The sequence below is a fragment of the Monomorium pharaonis genome, chromosome 4 (genome assembly GCF_013373865.1).
Source record: "Monomorium pharaonis isolate MP-MQ-018 chromosome 4, ASM1337386v2, whole genome shotgun sequence".
NCBI lineage: Eukaryota > Metazoa > Arthropoda > Insecta > Hymenoptera > Formicidae > Monomorium > Monomorium pharaonis.
Window position 1 is genome coordinate 29,806,327 of NC_050470.1, and position 11,943 is coordinate 29,818,269.

Below are 11,943 nucleotides of genomic sequence, written 5' to 3' on the forward strand. Positions count from 1 at the left end.
GAGACCGGGAGAGGCAAAGAATGTTTCTATTGTGTTTAAATTAAGGTAATAAGAAAAATAAAGATTTCTGTTATTTTATTGAAAAAAAGGAACTTATTTAAAACAGTCTTTTGAATGGATTTCTAAATCCATGGCAGCTTTTAGAAAAAAAAGTTAGAAGTACGTGAATAAATGAATATTAGATTTATTAAAGATAGATAAATACTTATTCAAAAATAAAATAAAAAGAGCAACAGTAAAGCAAGGCTCTTGAAAGTTAAACAACGAAAGCAAAGGAAATTTGAAAAAAATGTAGCATAAGAATAGAGAGCCACAGCAACGCGTGGCAGGGCATAGCTAGTTTAATATAAAATTATTATTACTTTTATTATGATACACTGAGAGAAAAATGTTGAAGTATTGAGAATAAAATATTTCTTATAATCTTTTCTTCAATATTTATTTATTACAAAGAAATTTATTTATAAAAAAAAATGTACATTTTTATGGCATATTCTGCGAAATATACTTCTGAAATATATTTCTGTAAAATATATCTTATTTAAAGAGATAGCATCCAGAGTAAAAATAAATGATTTATTCGCCGAAAAAACTGTTATTTCGCCCTATTTCAATAAACCATTTATTAAAGAAAAATACTTAAAACTTTTTTTATGGGAATGTATATTTCATCCTTAAAAGTTTATGCCTAAAAACAAACTAAAATAAGAAAAATGAGATGTATTTCATAGAAATGTTTGTTATCACAAACAAATTTTTTAATAACAAATAGTAAATATCGAAGAATACGCCACAAGCAATGTTTGGTTCTTAATATTTCGACCTTTTTTCTTCCAGTGTACATAAAATTTTTTTCATGTATCCGCATGACGTGAAATTCAATCGTTAAGTTGAAAATAGATGCGACACCCGCGAGCGTAGCTTCGCGCCCTTACATTCGCGCCGCGACGGGAGTTGATAGATGCGATCAATGAGAATGATGCATGACGGACGACATGAGAGAGGATGGGAAGAGCGAAGGATGACAGGAAAGGAAAGAAAGCGGGAGCTTGCTTCGGGTGTGCGTAAGCGTGTAAAATTGAGCTATCCGCATTCATATCAGTCCTGCTTTACGACCGCGACAGTCCTCGCACATTGCCTCAATATTCGGATATTATTCGTAGGCGAACTTCTCGCCGCTATCCTTCTCCTAAAACGCGCCCGGTACCGTCGTTTGCGGCGAAAGTTGGGAATATCCCTCCCCGATTATGCTGACAAAGCTTGTCTCTCCCATAGTTACCGTGTCTCCTCTCGCGTTATCTTCTTCTTGTTGCTTACACTTGACTTTTCCTAGGCAGATAATCTTCCAATTTTCTTTTCTTTTTACACTAAAATAATCGCGTCATCATTTCCACGTCGGCTACTTGCCGAGAGTAAGTCTGCCGATTTTTTTAACGCTTAATTTTTAAATTTCTCATTAACTTCAGAGAACCATGGAAAATTCATCGTCATCAAAATTAAATTAATAGTTCGACTACAAAACGCTTTTTGATTCTTTGTAGCCTGAATTTTTTAATGCTATTAATGCTTTCAGAAACACTTTTTTGTTTATAATACACAATATTAATTTTTTGCGTCACTAATTAATTTTATTAACTTTAAAAGAGAAGGAAAAACTAAAATAAAATATAAACTAAAATAAATGAAATTTATTCGAATTTTAAAATTTCGATAACTCACATATGAAAGATTAACAACTTTGTATAATTCTATGTTATTATGGTTATTTTTTTGTTAGAACTTTCTTGATATTTTTTTATTATCCCGACATTTTCCATGTCGCTTTAAGTTTCTTATAGTCTTATTTCGAATAGATTTTCTTTCACGGAATGTTTCTACCACGATGAAATCTCACGACTTCCGATGTCGTTTCATCACGATGTCTGCCGCGCGTGTTCTTCTTCTACTTTTTTTCTACACTTGTTGTGTCTTTCTTCGATATCTACTGCCCCATCAAGCGACATTTTATCTTCCCATTCTCCTGTCGTCGCGAATTCCCGTCATGTCGCGCGATAAGGCAGTAAAAAGGGAAAAAAAGAAAGGGAGAAAAGAAGTGCCTATACACTTCGATCGAGTGGAAGACCGTGAAAATTGCGTTTCTTATGCCTTTAACTAGTATATAACATCGCACGAAGAACGAAATCACGATTGCATCTACCTGAAGAAGTTTCCGTGTACAGAAATAACATTGCACTTCGCGAAGTATTTATTGATTCTTGGTATGACTATTGGCTTCTACTGGTTTTGACATGAATTATTCATTAAAACTTGTTATTATTAGATCGATTAGTATAGCTTGCACATGCCGCCAACTATAAACGTTAACATTGAATGCTACATGAGTAGATGAATAATAAAAGCAAAAAAATATCGTGATAGTGACAGTGATTGCGAATAAGCGATTCTGTAATTGCTTATTGAGAACGATGAAATGAAAAATGAATATTGCATCTTATGTAAGAAAACACATGTTAAACACTTAACATATCTTATTAACAGATCTTTTGTGAATAATTATGCAACGGAGTTTTGTAACACAAATCGTAATAAATTTGGTTGCATGTTTTAATTTTTCATTTAACTGGTTTTTCCAAATGTCTATATTTATTCGCAGATATAAAAAGCAAAGATTTATAAAATCGGTTTTTAGAAAAAATAATATCGACATGATCGACATGAGAGTTATATTTCGTGAAGTTAACAATAGGCACGCCCTTAGCTATTATCGTACAAACACTTCCTAGCAACGGCTGTTGCACCATGGCGACGTAAGGGTTATGCTTGTTCGAATTTTCGCAGTTCGGCCGTGTGTTACATATTACACTCTCTCGAATTTTTTCCCTCGTCAATAGTGCATTTTCTATCCCTTTCAACTTTTTTCTCTCGACTATTATGGTTATTAAAGCACATATTATTGTCCGTGTGTCACAGAGGCTTTAATTTTGATACAAATTATTTTACAAGTCAACACCAATGCGATGTGTACAATTACATAGGTAATTGGTCTTTCTTCGAAGAACGTGATAACATGCTAATTTTATTCTTAAAGATTGGAAGATTTATTATGATCTCAAGCATAAAATGACTGGATGAATCGTCATGAGATAATAGATAAACGATACACAGGATTCAGGAAGGCTATCGATAGTTCTTCTCATCTCAATAACAATGTCTCTACCCGACATCCAGGCTGTCCATCTTCCATAAAACGCAGCTGCGATGACCGGAGCCGTTCGTGAACGCACGGAAAGGTACTCATACCACTTACCTACGCTCGTAACTATCCTATAGTCTCGGCCATTTCGCGGTCTATTCACCCCGTCTCGGTTTTCTTCCCTCGTTTGTCTTAACGCACTTTGTTTCGCACCTGGCCAGGTTGTACGAGTACTAATCGAGGGTGTGAAGGCATCGTGGCGCCACTTGCTGCTTTTGCGAGCCACGGTGTACAATCGAATTTCTCAGTCCCCTTTCTCTCTCTTTGGCTACATAAATTATTTATATATAATGAAATATTTTACCAAAATTGTATATATGTAGAAGATAAGAACACAATTCAAATCTTTCTAATTGTGATAACATTTTATTTTTAGCAAAATTATTTTCTTTATCGCTATATTATTTAGAATATTTTATTACGTAATGTTACATAATTATAAGGATATAGAGATGCACGCGTTTCATACTTTACATCTCCCGAAACTTCTCCCCACGATAAGAGGCTTTCCTCCCCAAATGACGCGAAGAGGGTTCCTTAGAATATACCATCTCTCATCCGTCAGATTCGGCAGCGCCTAATTAAAAAGTGTATAATAGATTCGCGAATTTCTGCGTGACGCTTTACGCGGGTCATATATACGTCATAAAGTTTTACGTTTTCTCTCATACATAATTTATATTCAGTAAAGAGTATATAGCCGTTCTTTAAGAACGAGAGAGAGAGAGAGAGAGAGAGAAAGAGAGACAAAGAAAGATCAAGAGGGAAAAAAAGAAAAGAAGAGAAAGAAAGAAGAAAGATCTTTTACATCGCATCGCGTGACACGCTTGAGATAACGCGAAGATTTCTTTGTTTCCTCCCTTTTTGTCCTTCGTCTTCATTCTTTTTTTTCTCTCTCTTCTCTCAGCTTTGACGTTTCGCCTGGCGAAATCACGGAGCCCGCAATCCCCTTTTCCCGTCCATCCGCGAACCACCGATGGCGGCACCGATGGTCGTTACGCGCCGAGTAATTTCGCCGGGAAATCGCATTATCAGCGAAACATTTGGATACTTGGGTCTCACGGTAACAGTAGTGACGGTGGTGGCCGACTACTCGATCCAGGCGGAAGGGGGACTCCAAGATATATGCCAGCTAGGGTAATAATTCAACTACGCGCTCGTACGAGGGCAACGGGAGAGGGCTAATTCTCGCCCCGGTGTACCCAAGGCGTGGGATAATAGATCGCGCAGATTAAGGGATTCCCGGACTACGGAGTCAGACCCGGGTCCGGGTCCGCTGCTCTCGCGTATTAGTCTTTAATAAAGAGCCACGGCAATAATTCATCCTAAGCGTCGCGGTCGCGGAAAGCCCGCGCGCCCGAGGCGATCGTCGAAGTTAATAGATATCCCATATAATACACTGACCCAAAGTTTCCTGTGGACCCGTGCGAACGTCGACTTCGGCACAAAGGAATCGTCGGAGGCGTTAAGTCGAACTTAACGATCGTCGAATCCTGGCAGTGGAGTATGTAATCGGTGTCTTATTGTCGCTGACAGAAGCGTAATCTGCACTTGACATCTCTCATTAGGGAAACTGAGATTTACAGGAAAAAGGGTGAGTGGGATAATCTTCTCTCTCGTGTATAATTTTCTATTTGTATTGTTGCGTAATTATTTTTATTGTATTATTTATTGCAATTATTTTTTTCTCAATACAAATTGTGCTTTTGCCAGTTGCAAATGTTCTTTTAATAATGTAAGTTTTGCCTTTCAGATAAAATCGAACCTTATGGAAAAACTTAATTTTAACAGATTGAATTACAATCTGAAAGTCAGCAAAAGTTATATTTCAAACAGTATTTAAATTCTATTTGAAAGAATATTATGCATTTTTATATTTATTTAAATTAAAGCCATTTAAATAGAATAAAAAGAGATAGAGAACCGTGAATTAAATCAATATTAAACAAAATTTACATTTTACAAATACGTTGGTTTGCTTCTGGAAAGCATACTTCTATTTTTGCTACTCTTCTACATCGAGAAGAGTGCTCTATTTTTTTTGTACGCCCGTGTGGAAATTCATCTAGGCATGCCCTATTTAATATTGGCCCAATACGGGCGTTACTTAAGCATCCAAAATAAAGGCTTTTCGGACTGAAACCTATTCAGAGCCTATTTAGGATATTTGAACTTGGGCTTGCCTGAATTTGGCCTGGTTTAAATTTACAACTTTTTCCCCAAGACTCACAGTTAGGTTTGCCCAGTTACAGCCCGTATAGGACCTAGTTTGAAATAGATGTTTGCTCCAAAACAGTTAGCTTTGCCTACACAGAAAAAAAATGTAATATAGTCAATAACATATGTAATTGTGGGCTGTCAACTACATAAAATACTCAATACAATAATATTTGCTATTAATGCAAGTACAATGTTGATACTGCAATAGCATATATTATTGTATTGAGTATATTTGTAATTGACAGCCCGCAATAACATATCTTATTGAATATATTACTTTTTTTTCAGTGTAGTTATAGCTTTTTTTCTTAATTCTTATATTTTAATTATTTTAATATATTAATTGTATTAAACTTAAATATTTCAAAGTAACATACCGTTTTCCATGTCTGATAGACTGAAGTAATTAGCTAATACATTATTTATAAAATCTATTATTTTATTGAGTATATTAAACAAAAATTCAACTCGGAAAAAGTTGGGAATTATTGTGTAAACAATGAAAGAAAGTGAAAATTTTTGTTTTTTAGCAATAAAAAAAAATTTATTACTGTTAGCAAAAAACAAAAAATATAAGCTTATAGGTATTAAAAATATCTATTAAATGAGCCGTCGAACGTTCCAATTGGTTTATTTTTTAAGGAGAAAAAAATTAAAAACTGCCAAAATTTACTTTTTTTTAAATTGTTAATAACAAATGGACAAGTGGTGGCAAATTCTTGCAATAGGGCTTAAATAGTAACGGTTACTATTCTCTAAAAGTCTTGAAAATTTTAGCCCAAAATATTCATAATTTTTGACACAAAGCTATTTTTTATTTAACTATTTTTTAATTTTTTAATTGTTAATTAACATTGTTTACACAACTTTTTTCGAGTTGAATTTTTGTTTAATATGTTTGTATGATTTTTCTGAATAAGAATCTGCAATAAAAGTGCCTCTTACAATTTTTTCTCTAATTTTAATTTTAATGTACTAATAAGTATATATAGACAATAACAAGTACCCAATATCGATAAGTCAATTGGCTCAGTAGATAGAGTACAAGTTTTGTAATCCTAAGGTCCCGGGTTCAAAACTACCAACGCCAAGTTTTTAATTATTTTATGAATAATTTTATAAATAAATATAAAATTACTTATAAAATAAAATAAAATAAAATAAAATAAAATAAAATAAAAAAAATTAAAATTAAAATTAAAATTAAAATTAAAATTAAAATTAAAATTAAAATTAAAATTAAAATTAAAATTAAAATTAAAATTAAAATTAAAATTAAAATTAAAATTAAAATTAAAATTAAAATTAAAATTAAAATTAAAATTAAAATTAAAATTAAAATTAAAATTAAAATTAAAATTAAATTAAATTAAATTAAATTAAATTAAATTAAAATAAAATAAAATAAAATTAAAATAAAATAAAATAAAATTAAAATTAAAATTAAAATTAAAATTAAAATTAAAATTAAAATTAAAATTAAAATTAAAATTAAATTAAATTAAATTAAATTAAATTAAATTAAATAAAATAAAATAAAATAAAATAAAATTTTTATAGCCCTAGATTAAAAGCCCTAGATTAAAAAGCGGGACAAATCGATATTGGACCAAGGTAGGCGTCCTAACTTGGACTTCAATAAAAGTAAGGAAATCTAACTTGGCCCTGATTACAACCTAGGTAGAATTTCCACACGGGCGGTTACATCGACACCATGATGACAGGAGCGATGAGACTACGTTGAAAATTGCAACGGCAATAAAAATAAAAATTTATCGCCGGCATAAAGCCAACGAGGAAGAGATAACTTCCAGTTTCTGTCGTGGTTTCGTCGTGTACCTCCACGACGAACTTTTATAGTGAAACCGACTATACACGTTGACGCGACCATACAGGCTATCGCATTAACAATCGCGTAGGAAGATAAAAATCGCGAGAGATCGACGCACGTTTTTTTTTTTTTTTTTTTTAAGGTGACGCTACAAAGAATTTATTGTTACATTCTATTCCTTGAAAAACGATTACAAACAAGCGCGTGGCTGTACAATAATAACAGTAACAATAACGCAGCAGCCTTGTCTGGAAAACGGATATGAATATGTATCAAGTACATCTGTTGCCTCGTAACCCCTAGTGTTACCCGAGGCCCCGAGAAAGGGTGCAGAAACAATTCAATATCAGGCTCCTGGGTTCCTTCTTCGCGACGTGCTGGGAGTCGCGGGGTGCGAGGCTAATTTCCAGACTGTCAGAGATACTGGAGAATTTTATCAAGATTCATGTCAGCCGCAGAGTCGAATGCTGTTCTCCTCTGTCTTATATTTAGCGCGGTCAAATCGCGCGGTGAAGCGACTGGCGAAAATATTCTACTTCTTCTTCTTCTGATGAATAAGAGAGAAAGAAAGGATATTTTCGAAAAATTTAACATCGGTGTTAACTCGCCTAAATAATGACCTGATTACTAATCGGATCGAGTTATGCAATGCAGAATTAATTTTACACAGAGAAACTGATTTTCTTTCTCTCTTTTTAGAAAACACTGATATTTTAGGTTTACATACTACTAAAATTAGTAGATGATGTCAGATTACTTAATTATGCCTTACTGGCGGTAAACTTGACCTTCAATTTATTTAAAGCGCGTTTGGTTTTATATGGTTGTAGAATAATATGCTGCCAACTTTTCAGATTTTTTGAAACTTCATTTTTTATACATGTATTCTCCTTTCTTCTTGCGGTTCTTAATGGATCTGGAAACCAATTATCGTCTTGAACAGCATTTACTGTGCGCGCCGGACAAAGAAAGACTTCATTGTGGAGGGAGGGCCTTTCCCGACAACGGCCTTTCAGCAACAAATTAAGGATTTTAAGCCGAAAGTAATTAGTTCGGACGGACGAGGTGTCACTTTATGAAAGCGGGGAGACAGAGAGTCAGTCTTCATTGTCCTCGGCATTAATCCTTCGGGGACGTTCATAAGTTTTTGACTCGCCGTCTCGTCACGTTAAAAGCTCCTGGCACAAATTCTAGAACGAGTAATTTACGTATTTTTAAACAATCCGAAGAATAATTTGAATTTATTACAAATATATGATACCTTTACAGGTACATTTCTAAAGGCGTAATAATTATAACAATAACTTGAAGAAATTGCAGGGACAACAAAAAATAAGAATTAGATTATGTGTATATTTACACACACGTATATATATAATACTACCTAAAGAGAATAATAATCTTACTTTGTTATATGTTTTTCTCATTAAGCGATTTGCACAATAGGAAATGGAGTTTTGTCATTCTATCCAAATTGTAATCTTCTCCGAGTCTCCGTTGGTGATTTATCTTGGCCGCAGCTCCGTGGAAAAATATCGTTTCGAGGAAACGGGATTTAAAGTTTGGAGTTTATCTAAGACAGCGGAGCACAGACAGTCGTAACTTTTCCGTCTTTCAAGTTTTAAAATACGTAACAAAGATGTAGCTGCAATATTATAGAGAATAATAAATGTTTTCCCCTTCTCTCAATTTTTCTCTTTAAATTACAGATTATTATAAAAAATAAATATCATGATAGATATAATATTTACAATAACATATTACAAATTATTAGGTTTATAATTTATCATGTAAATTATATAATCTTGGTTTAAGATCTGCTCATAAATCGACTAATTGTTGCATCGAATTGCCCGTCGAAATCAGAACACGAAAGGATTTAGCGATCTTTTAACAATCTTATTCACGTGATTCGATAATTGTATTTTATAGCTTACCATGGAAGATAGATTATTCGATCGTTCGTGAAAATTTCCAAAATTGGTTATTTTCTTTATATGCTACATAGGCACTGTTAATTAATTAAAGGGTAAAGAGAGTACGCGAGGCAAGAAAAGATAAAAGAATAATAGACATCGAGAAAAAAGAAAAAAAGGGAAAGAGAAAGAAAAATACAAAAGAACAGAGAAGAGGGAACAGAAAGAGAGAAAATGATGGAAGAGCGCTGAGATTCGCAGCTTTATTGCAGAGAACCCTTTCTTGCTTCGTTAAGAATGCTTTGGGGTTGCTTTCGATCGGGTAAACATTTAGGCTGCTTTACCAGCGATGTAAGCATAAAATTATCTACTTTTCTTCCTTTTGTCATTATACATTTCCGACTGCATCACTTATTCAATCAATTTTATTGAGCGAATGAAATTATTATGTTGTGACACACGTTCGACAAAATATCGAATTTGCTGTGATTTTTAAAATGGCATTTTCTGGCTATCATCTGTACGCTTTTAAACGTATGTGGTCAGGAAGATGACGTTATCAGCCGAGTTTAAATACTCGCATTTAGAAGCTATAAATATAATTTCACAACGAGAAAGAAAGCACGAGATTTCAGTCACACTTCGCGCAGCAGGTAATCAAATCAAATGCTGTCTCGCAATCAAATCTCTTCACCAGATCTCCATTCCATAAGATCGAATTGGAAGGCGGAAAGTAAGAAAATATAAATCAGTGGGGTAGATTTAATAATTCACCGAGGCGAATATTGCGCCCCTTTCCCGAAAGCACAATCGAACCATTTAACCGTGAAACATTGTACATTTTGCGCCACCTCCACCTCCCCCGTACCGGAAAGGGGTGCGCCATCAGTATTCGCCATCCCCACGGATACTCGACCATCCCGATTATCCCGTTACAACGAAAAACTTTCCCTTAAGCGTTTCAAGCTCTATACACAGCACGGGAGATTTAATTTTCGAGAAGCAAAATAACGAGACGCAGTGTTTTCTTTTGAAGAAAAAATTTTCTTCTTAGCGAAATAAATATCGCAAAATCGATGTATAATACACCGATGCTGCCCCGTTAAAGAATAACGACGCGATTTTTATTTTAATTACAATTTTTCCCTCAACGTAAGAAGCATAATTCTTCGGAGTTTGCTTTAGCTTCAGTTAAAGCGAATAATATCACGGCATCCCGTACATATCTCGTACGGATGAAGATAGGACCGATCATCAATACGTCATAATGCCCTTTTCACCGCAGCCGCCTGTTATGAAATTCCTAATGACGATGGGGCACGTTGTAATAACAGCCGCCGGATGCTGGCGCTCGATAGATAACGCGGGAAAATATTCAGCGATAAAACACGCGTCACTCACGGGCTGATAAAAGAAAAATAACCGTCTTTTTTATATTCCGATCTCTCCTGCGACTGTGTAATATTGTATATGTCTAGTTAATAGGATGGGTTTTATGAATGAAAGATCGATAAATATTTGCGGAGTTGTTAGCGAGGATGGTAAAAAAAAAAGGTCTTATTAATTCTAAGCAAGGAAAAAGAATACACGTTATCCGCACAGATATCGATCATGAGCAATCGCTGAGAGAGGCCGCCGGTTGCTTCGGTAACATTTACATAATCGTATTTCGCCGGATCCTTTCGCAAGGTCATTTAATTATCCCGTCGATGACTCGCCTCCAGGCGAGTGGTTATGCCGGGTGAGCGCAAGAAGTGGAACGAAAAAATCGATTCCGCAGACACGACTGCAATTTACGAGATATGTTTGTATATTCACGTAGAAAATCGTCCTTTGGCACGCCGATAAAATATGGAACGACGATGATGTCATATGAGTTCCATCTGAGCGCGCATAAAATTACATCGGCAATTTAAGATGCTAATATTGCATTCAGAAAACAGAATTTTGAAGCCCGAGATCATATGATATAAATTTTAAATCGCGATTCTTATATCCTTAAAATGTATTTACAAAAAAGTCGTCTTAAGCGACTCGATATAATCGAAATGAGGCCAAACGTATGACGGATGATTAAGTCATGAGATAAATCACGAATAAATTTAAAATCTGCTCAATAATCCAAAATAGAACTAAAAAGGTTCACGCAGGTAATCGTCGATTGCGCATTGTATAATTATAAACCAAATAATTTTAACACGTCGCCTTTCAACCGGTCGGCGAGAATCCAGCTTCGTTCTCCGTTCGTCATCGCTCTTGCGAAATTTTGAATATTGCATGGCAAGGAGAGGAGATGCACGCGCTTTTTGGAATACCAAACAGACATGAGGGCGTGCGGTATTATGTCTCTCTTCTTCTCTATGCCGGAGAGCGGATAAGCCGGTTTCCCTAGATACAGGATCGATTTGCATGCAGATGCACCCCTCGCAAACGTGGCACAAAGGTGGCAGACCAAAAGAGTGGTCACCAGTTAACATTCGAGCCACTCTGAATATTTCATACACGGCCGTGACCGTGCGTAGATTGCACGCACGCGAGGTGCAAACGCAACAAAGGCGAGGCAATGACACTTTTTTTTTCCTAAACACGGAGACGTCTTTGTGTGCGCGCACCTCCGCACAAATCCACCGATAGAGACCTTTTGTCTCGCACGACCGGGGCTTTGACCAGCGCGCTTGCTTCAACGCTCGTCGGACGCTTGGCAGATTGAAAACTTTCGCAAT

The 11,943-nt window shown here is 35.1% G+C and overlaps 1 long non-coding RNA gene across 1 annotated transcript; it reads left to right on the forward strand.

Annotated features, from left to right (window-relative positions):
* The first annotated feature begins 377 nt into the window (after nt 1-377).
* Nucleotides 378-5,566, forward strand: LOC118645430. The gene is made up of 2 exons (XR_004963123.1): nt 378-3,290; nt 3,415-5,566. It is a non-coding gene; the product is annotated as an uncharacterized LOC118645430 (long non-coding RNA).
* Nucleotides 5,567-11,943: the final 6,377 nt, after the last annotated feature.